Source organism: Helicoverpa zea, chromosome 13, assembly GCF_022581195.2.
Source record: "Helicoverpa zea isolate HzStark_Cry1AcR chromosome 13, ilHelZeax1.1, whole genome shotgun sequence".
Lineage (NCBI taxonomy): Eukaryota > Metazoa > Arthropoda > Insecta > Lepidoptera > Noctuidae > Helicoverpa > Helicoverpa zea.
This window is the reverse complement of record NC_061464.1, coordinates 10,678,143-10,705,280: the sequence shown is the minus strand read 5'-3', so window position 1 is coordinate 10,705,280 and position 27,138 is coordinate 10,678,143. Positions and strand designations below refer to the sequence as shown.

Below are 27,138 nucleotides of genomic sequence, written 5' to 3'. Positions count from 1 at the left end.
AAACAAAATTAATTCTGTTTCCACCAATAACCAGAGAATCTATTGCTAATGCAACTAATAAGCAACAGACTTCATCTAAAGCTACCTACCTACAGACTAGTCTAGTCTGTCTAGGTGACATAATGTTTAGGGTTCCGTACTTAAAAGGTAAATTGATACAATAAAATACTTAAAACTTGAAAATAATAAATATTTCAGGGGAACCTCATACAACAAACTGGTGTTTTTGGCCGTTCTTTAGATAATGGTTCTATGGAACACCCAGACTTGCACTTGAATACACATTGCTCAAATACCCTCTGACTGTAGGTCTAACTAAACTATCGTTTCTTTTATAGGCTGTTACTACAAGTAGACAGAACGCCTAGTCTGTACATCATCATCTTCCGAGCCTTTTCCCAACCATGTCGGGGTTGGCTTCCATTCTCACTGGATTTAGCTGAGCACCAGTTTTAAAAGGAGCGACTGCCCTATCTGACCTCCTCAACCCAATTACCTGAGCTACCCAATACCCCTTGGTAAGACTGGTTGTCAGACTTATTGGCTTCTGACTACCCGTAACGACTGCCGAAGATGTTCACTGACAGCTGGGACCTACAGTTTAACGTGCCATCCTAAACACAGTCATTGGCGTAGAAGAGAAAGCCCAGTCTGGACACAGCCTGAGAATTCTAGAACAATCCTGCCAATCGACATTCGAAGTTTGACTGCAAACGGCAGTTTATCTTGCATTCGCTTTTCGGCTGCCAATTTGGTCTTGCCAGTCGAAATTAATTTGTTGTTCTAAAAGCTAAATTCGTACAATGTTGCTTGAAACGAGATGGCGAATGGAAATGAAGTGTTTTGAAACTAGGTTGGAACTGATAGTATTGGATTTGACTCTAGACTAGAGTTCTGACTCTAAAATTAGACATCATATCAAAAACTTTCTGTTCTCCAGTCTGTGTTCTGAAAAACAGAACACTTCTTGGATCCTTTTGTTGTCCGCCTGCCCTTCAAGACAATTCTTATTTGTTTTATAGGTGATGACAAGGGGTTACGTAGTAACAAATATCACAAATATAATATTTAACTTTGTCTGCTGTAACATGTTGAGACATGTATTAATAGGAGGAGCAAAGTCTAAAATACCTTTATCTATCAACCTTCATAAAGACAATACAAATCAATTATCATTTGAACCCATATACTCCATACCAAGAACTTCTTGCAAAATACCGAAGACTGAAATATAATAACATAATAACTTCTGAATAGATCATAGAAATCAAAGTTCCAGATCAATAGAGCGGGGCTACAATAGTACTACTTGTATTCATGTAGCAAGCTTCGTCAGTGGCCGTTCAATAGAGCATCGATAGAGCACGTCACTCATGGTTATATCGATAGATTTTATGATAATTTTGAGTGAAGAAAAAAGAACAACACTACGATATTGACGTAGAAAAAATGTAAAATTAGGTTGATTGTCAAAATGTTTAATTGTGTTTAATGAAAATTAGTTTTAACACTTTTAATATAGTAAATAGTTTGATTTAAAAAGTAACTTAAAATAGTATATTTAAGTTTCTTTAGCAGTTCATATATTAATGAACTATGAATGAAATATGAATGTCTCAAATTTTTAGATTTTTTCTAATACGAGCAACTTTTGAGTCATTATTCAGTTATAATTAATTCATCAACACCAACAATTAATTAAAATCATGAAATCGATATGATCACTAGCACATCACTAAAGAAGCCCTCCACTAATCGTCTCCTTATAATTATAGGTTATCGTCGCGCATGATTTCACTGGCTTCTTCCACTTCTTTCTTTCAAGCCAGACGGTCGTGATAATTAGTTGCCATCACCATACAAAAACCAACCCTATCGCGAACAGAATACAGTTCATTTTCGAATTGGATGGGTCTCATTCGCTCTCAATGACACTTCGGCAGCCTGAAGAACTATTCATACGGTAGCGCCTGATTTTTCCCTGATATTTCGTGTGACATTTTTTTTTCTAGTTTTTTTTTCGTTTCATGCAAGGATTTTTCTGGAAATTCCCCTGTTAGTTCAGGATTGGTGAGTTTTTGACCGGTATGTTTGAAAAGTCACGTTCCATTTTACGCGGCAAGCAGTCATAGGCTTTAATAAATAGTGAATGGTCGATGTGTTTCTTTTTTAAAGGCTTTTAGGGTGTGAGAGTTTGGCTGTGTTTGCAAACAAATATATAAAAAATACAGGTGCGCTTCTTACTTTACTTCCAATATCTGTATTAAAGAAAAATGGTCAAACGCGAGCCTATGCTGAACAAAAAAAATATGTCCACACTTCATCGGTTTCTGTAAATTCACACACAGGTATTCAAAAGCAAAAAAAAAACAGGTAGCATAAAAATAATTGAATGACATAAAACCTGAAAGCATAATGCTGAATACAAACACACCTTCGTATTGTTATGACATTTCCATTGAGTCCCATTTGGGCGCCAATAAAGTTAATTGGCGAATTAACGATATTGCCACTCAGAAAGTTATTAATAAAGTCTGCTTAAGATAAATTCGCACTAATTGGATTCCTACTTACTTCTGTATATTTCTGCGCCAATGATCTGAAACAAGACAAATGCATTCATGAATAAAAAGTAAATATTTTAAACCTTATTTCATAAGTAATATAATCGATTTTATAATTACACCTGAAATCAAATTACGGCTTATTTGTTCGAGAAATTGTATTATTACAATCATACAAATATAATCTTATTGCTAAGAGGCTTTTCCGCTTAGAATCTAAATTTGACATCTCAAATCTTTATTTTTAGACAACCACAAATGTCAAGGACAAAATAATTCCTAACAAAGTCGGTATAAAAATAAATATACTGATACCTTAATCCTCTTACATTTATCGAACATTTGGTACACTCTGTTTCACCCACGCATCTAAGGAACTATTTCAAATGACTCTAATATTATAAATACTGAATCATGTGAGTTCTGGCACGATAAAGTGTAGGTCCCGGCTGTCATTGAACATCCTTGGCAGTCGTTACGGGTTGTCAGAAGCCAGTAAGTCTGACACCAGTCTAACCAAGGGGTATTGAGTTGCCCGGGTAACTGGGTTGAGGGGGTGAGATAGGGCAGTCGCTCTTTGTAAAGCACTGGTATTCAGCTACATCCGGGTAGACTGGAAGCCGACCCCAACATATTGGGAAAAGGGCTCGGAGAATGATGACTAAATTTTGTGAGTGTGTTGATTTTGATAGACTTCGGTAGTAATAATATATTATAGTTTCAAAGAACAATATATACATATGGGTTACTTTTTATCCATATGCAAAAGTAGCTCCCTCGGGACGCGTTTCATCTCAGTCAAGTCAGCACTTTTACTTTGAAAATTTATTAAACAAACTCATATTTGCATTCATAATATTAGTTTCTATTTACTAAAACTCCAACGGACTGCCTTGAATGATAATTATGATGTATCTGTTTGAAAAAACTTTGTGCTTGGTGCATTAACTTCATAGGATAAATGTCAAAAGTTGCCGACCATAAGCAAAATGAATCGTTTAGTTTAAAAAGAAAAACCGAATATATTTGGTTATTCACTGTAATCTATACTTACTATCAATACTAATATAATAAAGTGGAAACATTTTTTTGTTTGTTTGTATGGCTCTAAAACTACTGAACCGATTAAAAAAAATCTTCAACTTTTGGAAAACTACACTCTTCCTGAGTGACATATTAACGTATTGTTTATTTCATCCCAGTACGTGCAGTCGTTCCCACGGGTCGAGTGGAATCGCAGGAAAACTGCTAGTAGGTATTAAAATCAAATCAAATCAAATCTCTTTATTTTCAGGCTGCATAGGCCCATAGATATATACCTTAAAGACTAACATACATAATATATTAGTAGTATTAGTATAAAAAACTTAAAACTATGTTAGTAACACCTACCTGCCTGCCAGGGCTGCGGGATTGTTCGAAGGAGTTACCGCGGCCCTGGTACATAAAAGGCCTACGACGGAACACGACGGTTTTCAGTCAGTAAGAGTTTGACACTGCCTCACCGCTGCTAACCCACATCAGGAGTGGTCATGTGATGATTTTTGACGTCGTTAAAAAAAAAGTTAATATACCTAAAGGCGAAATTTTACGAGTGTATGTTTGCAACTTCTTTAGACGCAAATGGCTGAACGCAATTTTGATAGAACTGGACAGTTCTATAAGTAGCTTATACCTACATCACAGTTTGGCGTAGAATAGTTTTCAAGTATTTTCGCAAAGTAATTCCCTCAGAAAGCAGGTAAAATAGCTGGCAGTAGCTAATTGAACGTAAATGCAATACTTAATTACTATCGATAAATCGAATTGCAATTAATTACTTAATTCTGTTCCGGTAAATAAATTCGTTTTACAAAGTTTGTGCACCGTGCATGTGTAAATTATTTTAACCGTTTTAATCTTCCGACTGATGGTGTAAACAATTTCACACATGGATTACTTAATATGAAATATTTAATTTGATATTTCGGGTTTAATTATTAGTTTGGACCACGGTTTTAAAATAATAATTCTGTTTATGATCGGATTTAAACCTTTTGTCATGTTAATTCCAACGGGTCATTCGTCATCTCGACACACTTAACTCACCACGAATGTGTCCACTTGGTGAAACTCAAAATTTTAAAATTTATCATGTCGTCAACTCGACACGTTAAGATTTCGATGCGTGTCCAGTTAGTGAAACTTAAATTATACACTTTTATGTTTTCACCAACTCGACACGTTTTAGTATTTAACCCGATTTCAAGCAAAAAGTACAGTCAACAAATAAATGTATTAATTTTCTGTGTCACAAACATCATCGGCCACTGAACGCCAGCTTAGCAAACGCTTCAAACGCGAACATGGACTCAATGAAAAAAAAATCTCATGGAGTTAAGTGTGTCGAGATGACGAACGACCCATTCCAACATAATCAACATATTTGAAATTAAGCATATTCTGACTAATTATCCACTTGGTAAGACTTTATGGCTGCTATTCTTTGATAATCCAAGATGAGAACCAGCCCGGAATCACTTTAACTAGCCTTCCAAACACGCAGCGGATCTGGGTATGACATTGATTGGCCAATCATCCAAGGACCGAAAGCGATAAGCGTTGCTAAGCTCAATATATGTAGCCTATAATAATGCTTATTATTCGAAATCTTTCAAATAACTAATATCTTTAGGCAATACTGACTTAACAGTTATTTACCAACTTAAAGCAATCCATCCTAAAAAGCAGTAACAGAGCTATTAAAGAAACAATATAATCGCTTATGGCGGTTGATCCAGCCGAAATCGTCACTTCCTGTTTGGCCATAACCACTGCACAACCAATTTCCGGCGGCCATATTGAGAAATCCGGTCTAAGACTGGTGAACGCCACTTTATCTATGGTTCTCAGAAATGTCGGCTGTAGTTCGTTTGTGGTAATATTACTTTGTTAAAATAATATTGTTTTTTTTAAAGCTTGGATTTCAATTTATTTTCAACAAGACATAATACATAAGTATATTTCCATCACCTGAAACAAATTTTTATCTCTTGTAAGAAAAAAATGATGGATAAATATAATTTTGAGAAAGGTCGTTAAAAGTCACTCACTTTATTATAATTATTTTTGGCCCATAATGTCCCAGTCCCACTGCCGGGCAAAGGCCTCCCCACCTTGTTTCCACACTTTCCACCACTAGTCTCAACGATAGGCGTCTAGATCGTCACTCACATTGTAATTAAAAAACAAGGGCATGGCTCATATTAAGAGAAAATTAATATTCAGTTTCTGGTATCTACATTAAGTTTGTTCGCAGTCTATACTCACACTTTCTAAGTAAAGTCCTTTTTGCGAAGTCTTAACAAGTAACTTATAACTACGAGAAAGCAAGACAAAACTAACGAAGCATACTGAAATATAAAATGACTGATTCTCGATAAAGTTTCACACTCTGTGATATGACACTTATTTTATAACTATTGTCTGTAATTACCCGTCGAGGAAGCCACAGGCTAAATAACAACCAGGTGAATCGATCATAAGGTTAAGCATTGCTTGGCGCGGTTGGTCCGAGGATAGGTGACCATCTTGTCGTGATGAGTTTGTCTGTGTTCTGGAATGCACGTTAATGTGGATCCTAGCTGTCCATTGAACATATTTGCCAATTAATAAGGGTATACAGAAACCAGAAAGTTGTCAGTCTTTCTTACCAGTCTTACCAAGGGTTGTCCATGTAAACAGGTTGAGGAGGTAAGATAGGTAGTCATTCAATTTTAAACACTGATACTCAGCTGCATTCGATTAGAAGGAAAGCCAACACCGACATAGTTGAGAAGAGCCTAGGCCTAGATGAAAATAAAAACCAAAAAACTCAAAAAAATTGATGTAACAAAACCAATTTCTAACTGTCAGACCATTTAAAAAAGGAACTCGCATAATAACTACGATTCGAATCTTAAAAGATTTTAACATTTAAAAAACATTTTCTGAGCGGACATTTGCAGTTTTTCGCTGTGTCTGCAAAAATATAGAGCTTTCTCAATAGAAAGCGGTTATGAATTTTGATTAAGTATGGAACTTATGGCTTGAGAAGTACTTTTTGCTCTACAAAGAATTTTTAATGAAGCCTTTAATAGGTTTTTTATTTAGCAATATTATTTGAATAATTTATGTTAAGTTCCTTATCGGAGGAAGGAGGATTATAAATAGGTATTTAGATTATAAAGAGGAAGAAAAAAATATTATATAACTTGGCTAATGTTCGTAGAATGAAAGTCTCTATTATTTAAGGAATAATTAGAAATGTGGTATCGATCACACACGGATAATTTTGGTATGTTCAGCAGTGGACGTCCTATGGCTGAGATGATGATGATGATTTTTAATTTGAACGAGTCCAAATACAATATTTTATTATTTGCCAAAACATGTGTTTTACGCATTAAAAACCCGATTTTAATGCAATTCAATAAATCCTATCTTCATATTATACTACTACAAGCATTTTATTTGAGTTACTCAAATAATTCTCCCAAAACGCGGTCAAATACTTAAACCTCGTATAAATATGAGTATCAATAAGACTCAAAGAAAGCAGTGTTAAGTACAAGATTACTCGTGAAACCAATAAATCTTTTCGGCCTTCTGTTAATAAATCCTTCATACATTCATGCGTATAATTGGAGAGCCTATCGACTTTCAGAAGTGTCTTATCTCGTAAGGAAATTATGATACTCTTAAGAAATAATGGTGTATTTCCGCGGATCATCATTGAACAATATTTTATTATTTTCTTTGTTTATTTTGTGGCTCGTATTGATATTCGAAATGTTACAACATGTAACTTAATTAACGCACATCCTGAAATTAGTTTGTTCAGAATCGTTTACTGAATCGATTTATATCATTTTTAATATAGGTAATTTTTTATCCCAAAAATAATTTAAACTACGGAAATTATTGTCATATTAACCCTGTACAGTCAAAACAAATTCAAATAGACCGTAACTCAAAGTAATAAGACTTCGTGTATTGTCGACTTTTTCCGTAGTTTCGTTATGTTGCGTCGAGTCGAGCGGCGCGCGGCGCGATATTTGCGTGCGTAGTAGTATGACCAAAAAGTTCTCCAAGAATTGGTATAACTAATTTAGTAAATAACAATGAATATACATGTTAAATTAAAAATTCAGTGTATGTATTATGATTATAACATAATATTCTAATTGGGGTGTTTGAGGGTGTGCGTTAATTACGTTACATGTTGTATAAGGAAAATAGGTTTATGTATCCAGAGTAAAAAATTGTTTGTTTAAAGGCTCGGCAACTGCTTAGGTGGTTTAAAAAATCACCCTAGTTACACCATCGGGAATCTACATCATCCCCTCGTACCATCATCATGGGCTAGGTATCTTTTTTCCGAGAACGGAAAGTAGTTTCCACGGGAAGCGGGAAAAACCGCAGGAAACAGCTAATTTAATTTAGAGACACATCATCATCATTGGCCACAGATCATCTTGGTCAGATGATTGTGGCAGTGCTTGTCTATGCGGTTACTAGTGCCGCAAGCACTTTTTTTTGTGGCTGAATTAGTCGATACCTGCACGACACTTCATGTCGGATTTGTCGCGCAGGTGAAGCGCGGGTCGTCCACGGGTGCAGCGTTCGTGTCGAACCAGGCTTCGTCATATTTTGCAGCTCCAGTGTGCAGGTCGCGTCTCCATAAGAGCTTCAATTTAGAGACACGAATAGCAAAAAATACTATTGCGGAAGGTTTCTCAAAGCTTAGCGTATTTTTAGCATCGTTTGAATAAATGACTTTTTATCTTTATCTTTTATCGTTTACAAAGTCCGTTAATAAAGAACCTTTGCACACACGTGCAAAGGAAAGAAAAATATACACTTTTAGAAACCAACAAGCGTTTCAAACACAAAAAGAATTAAGTAGGGGAACAACAAAAGCCCTGAATAATACATGACGACCAGCCTTGACACACGCACCGTTAGGAGCTGTGACAGACTAGCGTTTTGTACGCTTGAATAAACTCGTATTCGAAATCAAGGCGTTTCATTTGCCTAACGAATTTTGTTTTTAAGAATTATAGAAGTATATTTTCTTACCATTTTACCAATTAGGAATACAAATGTTGCCTTATTTTTTTTAAACAATGCTCTCATTTACAATAATAAGATGTTTCCCTAATCAATAGATCGTATACTTACCTCCCCTAGCGACCCTATCGACAATATTTTTAGCACAAGAACATGCATGTCTTCGCTTACCTCTGCTGCCTGTTGCATACTTAAAATGCATCTACACAGCATTTTGCGCGATATTCATGGACGCCATATAGTTTGGTAAGATCAATTAATATCCTCTATAAGTCATCATTACCAGTCATTTGTTTCGAAGCATGACGTTGAGACATACGTATACACATTAAAAAAAAACGCGTTCTTTGGGACGTTTTCACAGCACTAGCTTTCAAAAGTTTGTGTAACAGCACCCTAAAATGCGAAATATAGGTAGTTGAATATTTATCACTAAGCCACAGAACGCAATGCAATTACTGGGCCATTGGCTGACAGCGTCAGTGGTCGGTTTTATCTTCTTGTAACTTTCATGTGTGTTGTGGTTTCATTTGTGTATTATTAAAGTACTAATTGTTAACCGATATCACTTTTTGGGACTCGATTTTTTGTGTTTTTGTCGGTAATTGTATTTGCGGACTGATTTTTAGTTTGAGTGTTATACTCAAACTAAAAATCGCGATTTTTAGTTTTTAATTTGATTTTAGTTTTTAATCTGATTTTTAGTTTGAGTGTTATACTCAAACTAAAAATCAGTCCTGTGAAAATCAGTAAAAATCAATGTATAGTCTTGTTACTAAAGTTACGTAAAGTTTAAAATGTTCTTGAATATGATGTGACTGCATTGCTGATCTCCTCAATCACGGATGAGACTTGATTATGTTAAAAATGCCAAATATATACAGGGTTACTGGTAAGTAGACCGCATCCTTTCATGAGGTGATAGTATAGGTCAATATGGACAAAGGACGATGGGCGTTTTGGTACCCTGTCCAACAGTGTTGATTCTAGTACCATAGTGTAGGTCTTCGCAAGGCAAAAAAATTTTACTATGACGACTAGTCCCAAATCCTTGTCCATTTCGCGTGACATCGACTAATAGAATATGTAATGTTCATAAATCATCAACGTAGATGTAGTTCTTAAATCCAACTGTATTGAATAAAAACTGGTAAAGTAACAAAAAGGCAGGAATTCGGCCTTCTTAAAATGTTTGCCTGCCCACTGCTTTAAAAAAAGACTGTGCAAACTTTTTTCTTTGCAGTTCACGCAGAACTAGCTTATGTATTTGATGAAAGTCTTTCAGTATTTACAATCAATTAAGGTTGAAAAGTCTGGAGACGATGTTAACATAGTACATATTACGACTCAATCTTGCTCCTCAAGAGGTGCTGAGATAATGATGAATTTCTTCTTAAAAAAAGATGAATAGAAATGTTTTGAACTTTTGTCAAATCAGATGACGATTGTGTTTCCGTAGTATGACTCCAAAGAATATTGCAAACTTTAGATTTTAATAGAGTGTATCTCAAACAATGTAAGATGTCTATTAACTGAGTTAAAAATTATTACACTGACGACATATGCCTCTTAATGAATTTGCATATATGTATGACATACTTGTTTTTATGTCGATTCAATTTTTATCGTTATTCAGATCGGACAGCTAATTGAGGCAAGCCCCATAGTTTTTATTATTATACACGCAAATACCTTTCTAATGATATAGCATACGTTACTGTTGGAGCGGGTACCAAATCCCATACAAAGTGCCCATTGTCCTTTGACCATGGGATACACTGGGCAAAAGTTAACCCGTTTCAAGATAATCAAATTTCAAGATCTTTTCTTAACAAGTCGTCTAGGTACACGTATAATTTTTTTATTATTAGTCAAAAGTCTCGTTTTTGTGGATTTTTGTATGTTTTTGGATAGAAGATGAATCACTTCACAATAACAAACCATAAAACTGCACAAATCACAGAGGAAATTATAGCAAACAGCAATTACTTTTTTAGTACCTTTTTTCTCAAAAATATTACTCTGCATTTTTTTGTGCAGAATACTTAAAAAACAACTACATTTATCTAGCTATCCAAAAAGGCACAAAACACACAAAAATCCGCAAAAACGAGACTTTTAACTAATAATAACAATTTATACGTGTACCTAGACGACTTGTTAAGAAAAGATCTTGAAATCCGATTATCTTGAAACGGGTTAACTTTTGCCCAGTGTATCCCATGGTCAAATTTGTCCGTAGGTATTGACATATACTATCACCTCATGAAAGGATGCGGTCTACTTACAAGTAACCCTGTATAAATGATATACGCGACTCATAGCTTACATTTTCCAAGGTACGGAGAACAGAAAGTAATAATCCCGCTTATACAAACGAACATTCAACATAGCCAAAAAACGAATGATGTATGGATGTAAAAAAAAAAAATAATGGCGTCCACGGCCGATTTCGGCCACGGCGGCTGTTCTCATTTAAGGAGCTCAGCCAGCTGCGCAGGACGTATTATAGTGCACGAGCATTTGCGCAGACACAGGTGCACTCACTATTCCTTCACTCTCACAACCCGATGGGACGGCAATTCGACACGACCGGAAAGAGATCAGGCGCAGGACCGACATTTACGTGCTCTCCGATGCACGGGTGAATCAATCACCAACTTCCAGACTACGGGCTGCTTTGTGAAAGCTTAAGAAAACCCACAAAGCGATTTCGGCCCGACCCAGGAATCGAACCCGAGACCTCAAGCACAGCAGCCGCGCTTGCGACCACTAGACCAACGAGGCAGTCATATCGAGGCAGTCGTATGGATGTAACTTAGCCACCAGCCCACCTAAAATATCAAGGCCAAAAAATTTCCACTTTCATAAACTTCCCTTAAACAAATCGGGAATATTTACTCTAGTTTGTTAGCATTTCCTCGACCTTGCGGGCAATTAGAAACACGACACCTCAACTTCACGTCTATCAGGGAACTGGGGTTCGTTCGCTACCTAATTACCATCGTTGACATTTGTTAATTTATTTCGGGAATTCTCTTTGGCTGGGTTAAAATGTGTTGAACGATGTGTAAGATTGTTTAAGTGTATATGTATGTGTTTCTATAATCTATACTAATTTTATAAAGAGGAAACAACTCCGAAATTACTGAACCAATTTGAAAAATTCTTTCACTGTTAGAAAGCTACATTCTTCCCAAAATAACACATGCTATATTTTATCTCGGTACGGACAGTAGTTTTCTCGAGAAGCGGGCGGGAATAGCTAATGATCTCTAAAGTTCAAGCTGATTCCATATCAAAATTTACGTCAATAGATTCTTATTTTCTCATTATTTATATAACCTACATAAGTATTGGGATATAAAGGATATTTTTGTTCATTGTTACTAACAAAAAAAAAACAAATTAGTAAAATGGATAAATGATTACAAGGTTCCTACAAACTAACATTAGTTTGTACATAGGTGACCACACGTTAAGCAAATAAACTTATCCAGCTTCTGAGTTCATGTTTTCAGTAATAAGATCTTTACAAGTAGATAGTTTGTTAAAGTTTCCTTTAGATCATAATTATTTCCTTGCAAACTTGCGATTCTGAGAACTGAAATGAAGTTTCATTAAGAGCACAGCACACTGTAAACTACAATGTCGGCCAATAGTGGGTCCCATGGTAAGTTTTGCTCCTTTCTTTTAATATTGTTAAGAGAAACGCGAAAGGAGAAGGTGATTGGTCAATAGAGATACTCTAGCGCCAATTCTAGAAAATCATTGCATTTTGTCATTCACATTAATGCTATTTAATATATGTATTTAAATAGTGTTAGTGTTAATGTTAAGGCAAAATGTCGCTGAGCTTTAGTATAAAAATTTTAAGACCTCTGTATTTACCCATATTTGCGAAATAAAATTCTATTATATTCTATCAGTTCAGCCGTTTCCATGTGCCAAATCCCAAAAAGGACCAGTTTTTTGAAAAGTATAAATTCCAATCCCGAGACTACCAATGCATTATCCAAATGCAACACAGAGCTATAATCCACTGCACTTTTTACTCGTACCAAAGCAAACGCTCGGCGGTTGTTTACAAGCATCGATTAATTTCTCGGTCCAGTCGTCCGGCATAAATTGTGGCTACCCCAGCTTTTGTTCGAAGGAAACCGATTTTAATTAGAGCAAATTTCGGGGTATTAATCTTAACTCTGATTCCTTCGAGATAGTGCGTTTTGATAAATTGTCTAGGTTATCTTATCTTACAGGGATGGTTGGTGCTTATATTTTTAAGGAAATGTGGGGTGGTTTTGCATAATTTGCAATTCATGTATGCAAATGCGTATTGCTAATGTACTGTTGAATTTTATTGTAAACATCATTTGACGCAATATGGTCGCTGGTCGCGAGTCGGGGTTCAGTACCTGGAATTTGACCACACATATAATAGAAAAAAAGTATGATGGTTTTACTACAAAAACTTAAATATGTGTCAAACACTTGTCTAAAAAAAGTGTGGCTGCAAAATGGACCTTATTTCAACGTCATAATCTGACAATTTTTTAGACAAGTCTTAAACTGACGTTTAAATTTTTTTGTGGTAAGACGGCAAATGTCTAAGTATAATGTACCTACTATTACCTAATCTGCTGATGAAATAAATCAGGTATAATATTTTCGTACGTATTAGTACTAGGTAAAAGATTAGTTTCCAATCTTTTGTTACGATTTATTGTTACGAAGAAATTATTTTCTTTTCATAAGATTATTTAATTAATTAAACTATAAAGAAGTATTGGCATTTTTCTAACAAACCGTATTGTTATGTTTACAATGCAAGTTAATTGAAATGAGGGCTTACATGAAATATTAATAATGCATGAATGGCATTAACATTATTAAATAATAACATCAATACTTATAATTGTTTTAGTTTTATGTATTTAATTTTGCTTTATTTACTGGTGTTATAAATGTGCAATTACACAGACTTTTAATTCTTAATAGATTTTTAAAACTTGATTATTATTTTTAAGACTTTCAAGAGGATATTTTTTTCAGTTTTGAATGAAAAAATAAAAACCAAATAGTAATTTCACGTCGGCTAGCATAAAAAGTGCAAATCATTTTATGTAAAAGACAAATCAAAGACTTGTAGCTCAAAACAAATGTAGTACAAATAAAAACAATAAAAAATACAAGTTCTTTAAATAAAGAGCTATAAAAGTAGCTTGTTTTCCGCTAACCGATTGAAAACTAAGATAAAATCTTCTGTTATAAAGTACTTGAAACTTTCAATACAGACTTTACGACCTCAAATTGTATTTATTTTTCAATCAAATCAAACATTAACTATTAAATAATATATATTTGCAAATAGGTTGAAAACAGCACTTTAACACGTCAAAACGATATGACGTCAATATTTTCTTTCTATCTTGTGACGAAACATTGAAACAAACTAAAGGGTCACAGTCTCTTTTGAAGTCCAAATATATGTACGTTTAAATGACTACAACATGGATAAACAATATCCAACTTATTATAAACCTGGTTTTAAAAAGTACCAGCTTTTGTACCAACGTTAAACCACCGTCCCGAACAAAATTACTAGTCTAAACCTACTACTAAAGCGGTTACTTCTCAAAACCACGTTTTATAATAAGGTGGTGTAGGATCATGTCTGAAATGATTTTTTGAAGAAAGTGTCATACAAGTTTGAGTGCACCTGTCTACTCATCTCGCAAGCGTTCGTCGGTCTTCATAAAACACAGGAGCTCAATAATCCGACGAACATACCATCAGAAAAGACATATGAGTTTCTTCGAACCAGATAAAATTTCCTACACATAAGAAGAAATTGGCTCAATATGTTCCCGAATAAACATATCTTCCAAAGCTATCGTTATTGAAGAACAAATCCCTAATAATAGCCATTTATGGGTACGAAGTGGCTAAAACATACCCGAATTGGCATGGTAATGGGGGAGAATGTTTTAAATTATTTTCTTGTGAACCAGGATTGGGTAACATGAGAAAAATACATAAATGTTATTAGCCAAATTGCTTTGCATGTCGTAAAAGTTGGACAAGGAGTTTTCGGGGGCTTTATCATCATTATTTAAATGGGGGAATGTATTTTTCTTATATTGCGGTTTAAAGATTTGGTAACTCAGTCGAGGTCAGACATTTCTTAAACTCACAACTCTTCTTCTGACTAGGAATTGTAGAAATAATTGCTACCAAAGTAGAAATTAGAATCGCAAGGAAAGATAGCTCAAAGTGAACTATCTACTGAAGTAGGTTGGTTTTGGACTGCTTTCTGAAATTCTTCACAAAGTGATTTCAACCTAACATAGAACTTGAGATCATCAAAGCTCTAAGACTTTTTCAACCCTCCTTTCGTTGAAGTTGAGTAAAAACCACCAAGTCTTATGAACCTCAGAAAATATCAAACATGATATTCTATTACTACGTACTTTCACATAATAACATTTTCTCTCATATAAAATACGTTTAGTTGCTACCGATATGAGGCACGAAGAATTCCTTTATTACTTGTTACGATACGTTTAATTGCCATACTTTTAGTACGAGGACAAAGTTAGTAGGTACACTAGCGTGTAACTAGACTCCTGTATTGACGTGTTGAATCGATTTCTGATACATAACTTTCAGGAAGTTATAATCAGCTGTTCAATGTGCCGGCTGTCAAAAGGATAAAGTTTTGAATATTACTTCAAACCCGGGGAGTATAGTGTTTTTATTTAATAACATATTCGTGTACACAACATTACACCAACAATACACTACACCCAAAGCAATACACGGCTCATTGTTATGAGCTACTGTCATTGCATTGCACACCGGCATAGTTAGTGTCTCATTCTGCCTTCAACTTGTGAAAACAGAATTGAAGACGATAACGCTCGCCTACACACAATAACATTACAAATTACTCTGCCACCAATCAATTTTGCTGTAAAACCTTGACATTGCTGACCTACAAGATTGTACTATTTGATTGACCTTTATTACAAAAATCCCAACTTTGTATATGTTGTTTACCACACTTATGCTTTAGCCTAGTATTTTGCATAACTGTGTAATCAATATCTAATTGTTGCGAACCTTCCATATCATCTACTTTCCACTTTCTTTATTTAAAAATTAATAAAAAGCTTACCCTCCATTTTGATATAAAAAATATAAGCTTATAGTCCACTTCTATATTTTCCAAATTTCACAAATCCCTACACCTTTACAGTCTATCCTTTGTTCACTAACACATTAATCAACATCTTTAAAGCTATTTTTTTCACTTTTTAGGTACTAACAATACAACAATTAGAGATGATGACCCGTAGAGCCACAGTCAAAGACATGGAAGAAAAACTCAGAGCTGCGCTGAGGGAACTCGAGTCAACTAAAACCTTGTGCAAGCAGTTACTCCAAGAGAGGGATGACAGTGAAGTCGAAGTGAAGAACATAATCGACAAAAACACTTCCCTCAAGAGTGAGTTGGCCGAGCTGCACATACAGTAGATGGATGTGCTCGACCAGTACACTCAGCTTCAACAAGAGATGTCCTCGTTCCATCAGTGCAGTGACACCCATGAATTGGCTTTACAGCGCATCACAGAATTAGAACAGGAGTTATGTAATGCCCATAAGGCTATATCTATATTAGAATGTAGTAAGATTAATGAACAGGTTACTAATACTTGCAACCTTTTTGATGAGTTAGTTGCCTGTAGTTCAGATAAGGTACCATGTAGGTTAGCTGAAACTATTGACTTGACTGGTGATGATACCATTCCAATATGTCCTGTAGTTATGATGAGTCATAATAAATTAAAGAAATATATTAAAATCAATAAATTCATTAAACGGTCAAAGAGATATTTAAAAAAACAACATCTCTTAAAATTAAACATTTCTCTTAGGAAGGACCGTATTAGCTTAACTAAGACACTGAATTCCTGTACTGCTGAATTAGAATATTATAAATCTATTTATGAGATGGAAACCCAGCAGCTCCAAAACGATTTAAAATACAAGGAGTCTTTGTTAAAGGATATTTTTAGTAAATATGAGTCTTCTCAAGACCAACTAAGCAAGCGGTTATTAGAGGCAGTGGAGCTGATGGACTTGGTGAAGTCCAACACAGAGAGGTATGAGTCTCTGACAAACAGCCTTTCATGTGATAGTGCAAGCCAACCATCACCTTCAATACCATTGCCTGATATATCTGTACCTACAACTGCTACAGAGAATATTCATATGCAAAAATGTAATACTTTGCTCTTCACAGATGCATTGGGTGCTGGCTTTGGAAAAATTTTACACAATTACCTTAGCCATCACTTTACTAATCACAGTTACCATGACATAACTTTTAACCAAATTGTTGAGAAAATTAGCTGTACAACATTAGATAGTAATTCTATAATAGTTCTATTGTTAGGCAGTAGTTATGGTACAACAAAAGAGGACATTGTGAAAGGTATTGACACCTTACTTAGTTTGAATATGGGAAAATTAATGCTATGTGCTTTTCCTTATTCTGATAGTTTTTCAGAATATCAAAATAAATGTATATTTAATTTAAACTGCACATTACACATGTTGACATGTTGTCATAGTGACAAACTTTTATATTTTGACACTAATAAGTTTATTAGTGATTTCACATTGATCAAGGGAGCAGTATCTGTTCCTGGTAGTTGCAGACACACTATTGCTATGTTGATAGCATATAATATTGACAATATTATATCTAATATAATAAACTATAGGGTAAGGGACGAGGGTATGCTGTATAGTTACACTAACAGCACACTGATAGATTGTTGTATGATGACGTCATGTACGAAGGGGGGTCCACAAATACTATCTACCACCACTACCACCACCAACAATATGTTAGAACATTCTAATCATATTGAACACACTGGTAACATAGATTCTTCTATGCAAGTTTTATCATTTGTGGAGAACACTCCTGATATAAATAATTTAAACTAATTATTAAGACAACAGAAGATATTCCAGTATTTAATAATTTTAAAGATAGTAGCAAGTTATCTTCTGGCGACTTAGTTAGTTGTATAAAACATAAGAGTGAGCAACATATTTTAAAACTTTTCAACCAAAATATTCAGAGTTGCTCTTCTAAACTCCTTGAAATAGAATTAGTTTTAGAACAAACCAAGTTTGATGTAGTTTGTATTACAGAACATTGGCTGAAAGATTATCAAGTAGAATCTATTAATTTTGAGAATTATTCTGTAGCTAGTTACTTTAGCCGGAAATCCATGATACATGGTGGCTCCTTAATATTAGTAAAAAATCCTATTAAATATAAAGTAAGAAAAGATATAGTTGATATGTCAGTGGAACATAATATTGAATTGTCCTGTGTTGAGCTAGATAAGCATGTGTTAGTGTGTGTCTACAGACCACCGCAACACCAGAATCTTTGTGTATTTGATTCTGTCATGGAAGATGTCTTGAAAAAAGTCAGTAGCAGTAGTAAGTCAGTCATTATATGTGGCGATTTCAATATTAATATTTTAGAAAGTAATATTGTAAGTTCGAGTTTCTTAAATCTTTTAAAATCATTTAATATGCGTAACGTTTTCGAAGAACCTACTAGGATAACACCAACTACTGCTACTTGTATAGATAATGTTTTTTGCAGCTGTGAGTACCTACATAAGGAAATAGTGAATTACTTGCCCTCTGATCACAGCGGACAAGTTGTCACTTTTCGCACTAACTCTCCACCAGAGAAAACACAAATAAAATTTAGGGAATATACTTTAAAAAAAATCGATAAATTCAATCAAACTTTAGGTGATAAACTGTGTGCACATAGCTTAAATCTTAAAAATTCAAGTGATATTTACGCCGATTTTTTCTCTATATTAAACAAACAATTCAAATTAGCTTTTCCAGTTAAAACTAAAATTATTAAGTCCAAGTTCTTATTTAGTGACTGGGCAACTCCTGGCATTCGTAAAAGTAGACAAAAGCTGTTTGAACTTTATGGTTTAAAGCCTTATAGCACCGATCCAAGTTTCCGTGATCATGTCTCAAAATATTCGAAAATATTTAAAAACGTTTGTAAACAGGCTAAATCTATTCATATTAGAAATAAAATAAAAAATTCTAAGGATAAAATAAAAACAACTTGGACAGTAATTAATAACGAAACAGGTAGGCGAAAAGTTCGTAAAACTGATTTTAGCCTAGAAACTCATAAAGGCCTCATCAACGGTAACCTTGAAGTAGCTCAAGAGTTTGAAGCATTCTTCACCAAAATACCTTTCGAAACTACAAAATCATTAAATTCTTCAACCGCCGTAGCTATCGATTTACTCAAAACAAATGTAAAGCCATGCAGTTCAGTATTTAAATTTCAACATACCAGCCCCGAGGCTGTTGTTAAGGCCTTTAAAGATCTTAAAATAAAATCAACAGAAGATCTTTGGGGTATGTCTGTCAAGGTGTGTAGGTCAATTATTGAAACTATTGCACCCTATTTAGCTTACATCTTTAATGTTAGCGTAGACCAAGGCGTGTTTCCTGATCTAATGAAACACAGTAAAGTAGTACCTTTATTTAAATCGGGAAATAGCAAAGAATCAAACAACTATAGACCCGTTTCTGTTTTACCGGTTCTCAGCAAGGTATTCGAAAAGTTGATGCTTGCACAAATGTTGCGCCATTTCAATAAAAACTTCATTTTTCATAACGAACAATACGGTTTCACCAAAGGTCGCTGTACAACCGATGCTGGTGTAACTTTGATCAAGCACATCTTTAGGGCTTGGGAGGAAGCTGAAGACTCCATTGGAATTTTCTGCGATCTCTCAAAAGCGTTTGACTGTGTAAATCACGAAACGCTTTTGCAGAAGCTAGAGCATTACGGAATCAAAGATACATCCCTCCAGTTATTAAAATCGTATCTAAACGATCGGCAACTTAAAGTTCAAGTAAACGGCGTAAATTCACTGGGCTCAATGATGGCAATGGGCGTACCACAAGGTTCCATATTAGGTCCGTTCCTCTTTTTAGTTTATATTAATGATTTGCCCTATCTATTTGATAATCAACCTAGGATGGTGTTGTTTGCCGATGATACCTCTCTTATTTTTAACATTGATCGGCGTAGACGTAACCTAGACGACGTAAACAATTCCATTATCCAGGTTCAAAATTGGTTCAACGCAAATAACTTGGCCCTTAATGAAAAAAAAACAAAATGCATTCGATTTTCATTGCCAAATGTAAAAAGTAGTGAATGTGACATAATACTCAATAGTCAAAAACTAGAATTTATAAATCAGACAGTTTTCCTGGGAATCACTCTTGACAAAAAACTACAATGGGGACCCCACATAACATCTCTTGCGGGTCGTCTTAGCTCGGCCGCCTATGCTATTAGAAAGATGAGGCAGCTAGCGGACGTAGAAACAGCTAGACTGGTATATTTTAGTTACTTCCACAGCATCATGTCGTACGGCATTCTGCTGTGGGGACGAGCTGCTGACATTGAATGCATATTTATCTTACAAAAGCGAGCTGTCAGAGCTATGTACAACTTACGTGGTCGTGAATCTCTTAGGGAACTGTTTAAAAACATTAATATTATGACCGTGCCTTGCCAATTTATATATGAAAATATCATGTATGTTAGGAAAAACCTAAATTTGTTTGATAAAATATGTGATAGACATAATTATAACACTCGAAATAAAAATAAAATAGCCATCCCGCAGTTTAGACTATCGAAAGTACATACATCTTTCATGGGATATTGTGTCAAATGTTATAATAAAATACCAGACAACATTCTGGAACTAAATGACATGCGGTTTAAAACTCATATAAAAGCCACACTTTGTAAAAACGCTTATTATAAATTAGAAGATTATATTCAAGATAAAAATGCTTGGAAACATGCTGGTCCTGCTCCATAGGACGCACTGACAGTATCAAATTATTGCGAATTTAAAATTACACCCGCTAGTAAGATTGTGTTATTCTTTTGATTGTTTGTTTGTAACTTTGTACAAAAATATAAACTGATTTGTAAATGTGAACACCATGTAGCATTTTAACCTTTTTTTATTATTATTTATTCTCATATTCTTTGTCTATTGTGATTCTACATGATCTTCGCATGTTATTATAGTATGTATCAATACATACAAACTGTAATACCTATTATTTTTAAAAAGAGTAACCATGGAGTTTCTTGCCCGTTCTTCTCCATAGGAAGCTACTTTTGGAATGGGCAACTAGAATCAACTTTATTTATATTTTTTGACGTTCATAAGTGCTTGTGGAAGCCTAAGTGAAATAAATGATTTGACTTTGACTTTGACTTTTTGACTTTGAAATAGACTTTAGTAGAAAATATACAATCGTTTTGTTCATGCTGCATATTAAAATTACTTTTGATGACAAAAACTTTTTGTTTTTTACGTATACAATGTTGTAAATTAAATACAGAAAAATATATTCATCAGTGTTGGTTAATAAAGGTTACCTACTTTTCAACTATTGAGACTATATTTTGACTATTCGATATCCAACAAAAGTAGTGTTAAAAGTAAAGTTAAAAGTAAAGTAGTGTTTTTTGAATATGAGTGTGTTCTATTACAGTTAAAATAACTTTCAACCATTTTTTTCACTTCTTAGTTTATATTACTTTAAAACTTTCAAATAAAAACAACTTCAAACTACCCTCCATTCAACACACTTAGATTTCATTCTTCTCGATTGCTCCAGAAACATAAAAGCATTTACAAAGAAAGCTAAGGAGATCAGTTGACAGTTGTTTTTACTGCCGACGTAACATTAATTTTCTGGGTCGCCGATCCGTTTAAAATTGCGACCCTATAAGCTCTCAGCAGTATACTGGATTAACTGTTTTTTGGTCTGTTACAAATTATTGGTTTCAACAATCAAAATATTATGTTTAATTGTTTTGCTGTTGATACTCTCGGATTGAATGTAGGCTGAAAAAATGGTAATAGCATATTTTTTTTGATGTGCTATGTCGAGTATTTTTATTGTTTTGTTTTTTTTTTTTTTGCGAACTATTTGCACTAATTTAGCTAACTGAAGCTTTTTGAAAGGCTTAATACCTTTCCAAATTAATCAATCCTGATCAATCGCTGATATTTTAAATGCAAGATTTAGTTTATTTTTTACGTTGTCACAATGGATAGATAGAACAATCGCGATGTAATAAGCTACCAGTTTAAGCATCAAACCATCAAAAAACGTTCAAATACCAACTCACCAACATGTTCTATGTTAAAAATTAAATTCCCAAGCCGGTCCCACGCTGGGTGCCAATACGATGTTACTGGCGCCCAAACAGGGCCTAATGAAATTAAAGTAGTTTAGGCACACAAAAATTTTACTGCTTTGCTGAAGCAAATATGTAACAGTTTTCAGATAAAATTGAGTCTAAAATAAACCATGTTGGAACAAAATTGTTTTGTAACAGTTAAAAAGTTACGCTGTGTGTGGTCTCGTTTGTTTTGCTACTGTTATGAATATGTTTATGAGAGAAGCATTTCAGTACATATATACTGTAAAATACAAATATAACTAAGATTTGTAAAATCAAGCGTGAAAATCATAATTAACAAAAATAAGAACGTGGAGATTAGCTTATTATATCGAGGTAAGTACGGGACAGTACAGGACAGGAATAACAGAAATGCAAAGTATGCTCAGTAAGAACTTTTGGAAGAACTTAGTTCCTTATAATTTTTCTAATAGTCTATAAAAAATGATGACCTAAAAAAGCCAGAAGCTTATCTTTCGCTGATCTGCATTGCTACTTAAATACCTTTATGTCATCATTATTCAAATATGCAATACAATATTTGTTTTCATTATTTATTTGCATTTTTATATTTTGAGCTACACACAATATTCCGTATTGAAGCATGATACAATTATTTCGGTATTAATACTTTTGCATTATAATGTATTCATGTTTTTTGTACACGTATGTATATCGAAAATAATTCCTGTATATTTCATAAGCTTAATATTTTATTCCTATAAAAAAAAACTGGGATTATGGAGCTATGTGCTATTATAGTATGATATTTGGATTCAATCCAGTATTTTCAAAGATCATCCAATTGTATATGACTCTCATACCTTTGAATTATATCTCTTCTTATATAGATAGATAACTCTGTGTGTTGAAATAGTCAAAACTGGAAATTGACATACCTACACAACTATACGTTAAATAACTACTTTTTTTTCTATCTAAATACCCTGTGGTGTTTTAATTAGACTTTAGATTTAACATAAAATCTATAAAACTGGTCCATAAACAGCTATGGATAACTATTAAGCCCACGTGAATATTATTGAAAATCATAACACCTAACCTACCTAAACAAATGAATTCCTTTACCCCACCAATAAATACTCATAATCCGGCTAAAATCAAATAAATTCCAGCTCAGCATAAGGTTCAATAGTTTGCAGCCGTTCTACAACCACTAAACTGCAACCACGCCACACTAGAGATGCTATTGTAACTTTTAATTACTATCCCAACTGTTCGTAACTAGTATCGTTGGAAATTGTGTTCGTCCCTATTGGGTTAATGCCTTTACCATCATCATCACAATTGTTTGTTTGTTCCTTCATTTAATATGGTTTTTCAACGAGGGATTAGGATGTTTTGATATCCTTACTTTTCCTTTCATCATCATCTGTGTAGCCTTTCCCAACTATGTTGGGCTCGGCTTCCAGTTTAACTGGATGCAGCTGAGTACCAGTGTTTTACAAGGAGCGACTGCCGGTCCCGGGCAACCCAATTCTTCTTGGTAAAATTGGTTATCAGACTTAATGGCTTCTGACTACCCGTAACGAACGACTGTCAAAGATGTGATATTGCATTGACCCTGAGCAAAATTCAATCAAAAAATCTCAGAGATAGACGTATTATAACTTTAGTAGTTTAACATTAAGTAATTCAGCAAATAAATCGCTTACAAAGTCAGCTCTATTTTTAAGGTTCCGTGCCCAAAAGGTAAAACGGGACCCTATTGTTTTCGCTCCTCTGTCCGTCCCGCGTCCGTCCGTCCGTCTGTCAGACTGTCACCAGGCTGTATCTCATGAACCGTAATAGTTAGAGAGCTGAAATTTTCACAGATGATGTATTTTTGTTGCCGCTATAACAACTGAAAACTAGAATTAAATAAATATTTTGGGGGGCTCCCATACAACAAACGTGATTTTTTATCCGTTTCATAAATAATGGTACGTAACAGGCCAAGTGCGATTGGAACTCGCGCACGAAGAGTTTTAATCGCACTTGGCCTGTTTTTTAATTTCATCCAAGTTACAGCACAGACATTGTCATACAAAGTCTTCATATAACAACTTAAGTTTCGAATAACGAGTGAGATCTTGACTTTCATATTTCAAGTTGAGCTACTTTGAAAGTAAAAGGTCTCTTTACAAAGTGTCTTATTATGTCTTTAAGACTTTATATCCTACTAATATCGTAAATGTTAAAGTTTGTAAGGGTAGGATTTGTTGCTTTTTCATGCAAACGTTGCTGAACGGATTTGCGTGTGTTTTAGTCACGAGAACAAAATGACTAGCGGAGATGTCATATCGCCAAATTTTCGGGTTACGAGGAACATTACTAGCTCCACCCTTATACGCCTTGTTTAGAATCTGCCCATTATTTTCAAAATAAAATCAACAATCAATCATTTGACAGGAAAACCGAACGGCTCGTTAGTTCTAGTAACTGATCACACCTACCTTATGTTACATTGGCCTTCAAAAAGGCGCCTGCGATACCTTCTTTGTAGCATCTACGCTATCTTTCCTTCCTCCGTCGTTTTAGCACTCATTTTCAATAGATTTGAAAAACAATGATTATATTGATTTCTGACACTTACGCGAATATTAGACATTTAAATAAAACTACTTTTACGGATTTGTTGATGTTAGTAGCTTAAAAAAATTCTATATTTCACTTTATCACTTATGCATCTAGTTTTACAGACAAACGGAGTAACTTTTACAATAAGTATTTGTAAGGATTTATGCGCGTCAAGGCGTTTCATTCTTTCATCCATCTTTATAAGTTGTCATCGCAACATTCTCTGCTCGTAAAGCTATATTCCATTTTCTGAAAACACTCAATCATGTTCTACTTCTTAACAGTATGGCGTTTTTTGGGTGGTTTATCTATATTTTACATAGTTGTTGAAAAACTGTACAAAAATACCACAATAAAACCATATGTAGCCAGGGTTTGTCAACAGCAAAAATCTTATTCTTATAAATATGTTATCTATATCTATACTTATGCTTATCTATACTAATATTATAAACAGGAAAACTTTGTTTATTGATTTGTTTGTAATAGATAAACTCAAAAACTACTGGATCGATTTTAAAAAATAATTCACCATTAGGAGGCTACATTATCTGCGAGAAGCATAGGCTATATTTTATCCCAGTACGGGCAGTAGTTCTCACGGAAATCGGGTGAAACTGCGGAACAACAGCTAGTCACAAATATATTAAAAGCTTTCTTTATAAATTATGTACCTATTATGTGTATTAAAAGAGAACAGTTTGTTTTAAAACACTTACTACAAAAGTGACTGGAACCCCAATTTCAATCAGATCGACTCTTAAAACGAAAACGTAGAAAAATACAGGGCGACCGTTTAAAGTCGTTGATCACTTAATTGAAAGTCAATGTAGCAGTCGGCTAAGTTAATCAGAGAAAGAAAGAAATAAAACTTCCATACGACTATCCAAATCTTCCAAATCTAGTACAGTTGGAATTCAGACCAGATTCAAGGATAAGCTGGTTGGAATTTGTGAAACGCCTTGTTAGTTTTAGTAACTGTTCACGCGTATACCGTATGCTACTTGACCTACAAGAAGACGCCTGACCTACCTGCCTTATGGCATCTCTGTTATCTTTCCTTTATCAGTGGGAAACGTCATTTGGACATTACTAACTGTGTCTACGGTTTCACTTCTAAGACGTCTTAGAGTTTTCCTCAAATATACTTGATTGGATTTGTGGTACAATGAAGATTAGTCACGTTTACCATCTGAATAACTATTCTAAAAACTGTCCGTATATTTGCTATAACTATACTATGTTTTCCTTTAAATTAAAGACATAAAAAACATTAAACAAATTATTCGTAAAAAACTGTCATCGACTTCACACGGGACGATATTTTTTTTTGGTTTTTACAATATATTCAGATTCAAACCGCCTGTTAATTTTAAAATAACTCGCTCCAAAATAAAACAAGATCATAACATCTATATCGCTCCAGGGTCTATAACAACAAACTACAGCGCCCCAATTCCCTGTAAATTGATTCTTCCTAATTACCCTCTATAGGAAAACACTATCAATTTATTTAGGACCGTTGAATTTTAGCGTTAATTACTCTTTTAGTTACCCCACCACATACTGCGGTATCCATTATTTCGTAAATTACAATGAGGATACAGAGCATAGAGTAAATGGAGTGTTTAACTCAGTTTCGTAGTCATCAATTTTTGGTTAGTAGCAGTTTGGCTCGTAACGGGTTTACTTACAAAGATTGGTTTGTGTTTGGAGAGATACAAGCTGATAAAATAGAGAGAGTTATTCTGTGTTTTCCCCCTAGCTTATTTTTTTTTATTAACATTATTTATTTATGTTTTAAATTATTCATAAGTGTAGAATTATGAAGCTCTTACTTGACAGTTTCTTGCATGTTTTGTCATTCATTATAAAGCATTTTATAAGCCATGGCCGTTCTGCCAATATTCTAGCAGACATTATACATACATAATAAGAAAGTGATACTCCATTTGCTTTATACTCTGTGGTATATAGATGCATTGTTCACCCACAACATTATATTAATATTCTGCAGCACACAGCAACAATAGTTTCTATACCAGGTGTTTGAATAGAGACTACACAATCAAAGTTCTGGTCTCCCTCCCACAACTGAAAAATATATTATAAATAGTATGTTAATTGTGGTCATATGTTTGTTCGTATGTAAGTCAGGGGTTTAACCCCGCACTCAGAGACATTTAATAATTACTTAAGTCACTCCTTAGTGACAGATTCTCATAGAAATTCTGCACTAAGGAACGGCTTGAGTAACCATTAAATGTCTCTGAGTGTGTCCAGCAGGTATGTGTGCCTAAATGAATATTTAGAAATAGCAAAAATTCATATACCTAATTTCACGTTTTTTTTTTTGCTTCTAATTATTTCGACGTTTACAGTTTTATTTGAACACTTTTTGTTTGGTATACCTATAAAGATTTTTATTTTGAACTAGCTTTCGCCCGCGGTTTCACCCGCGTCCGTACGACTATCCTAAAACCTTCTCCCGGGTCTAAGTTACCTCCCCTCTAATTTTCAGCCAAATCGGTCAAGCCGTTT

At 34.4% G+C, this 27,138-nt stretch overlaps 1 protein-coding gene across 1 annotated transcript in view; it reads right to left on the bottom strand.

Annotated features, from left to right (window-relative positions):
• The window catches only part of LOC124635563, a 180,430-nt gene that overhangs the window by 108,514 nt on the left and 44,778 nt on the right, over positions 1-27,138 (bottom strand). The window contains exon 2 of the mRNA XM_047171484.1: positions 2,575-2,599. The gene's annotated coding sequence lies outside the window, so the exon portion shown is untranslated. The remainder of the gene's footprint in view (positions 1-2,574; positions 2,600-27,138) is intronic.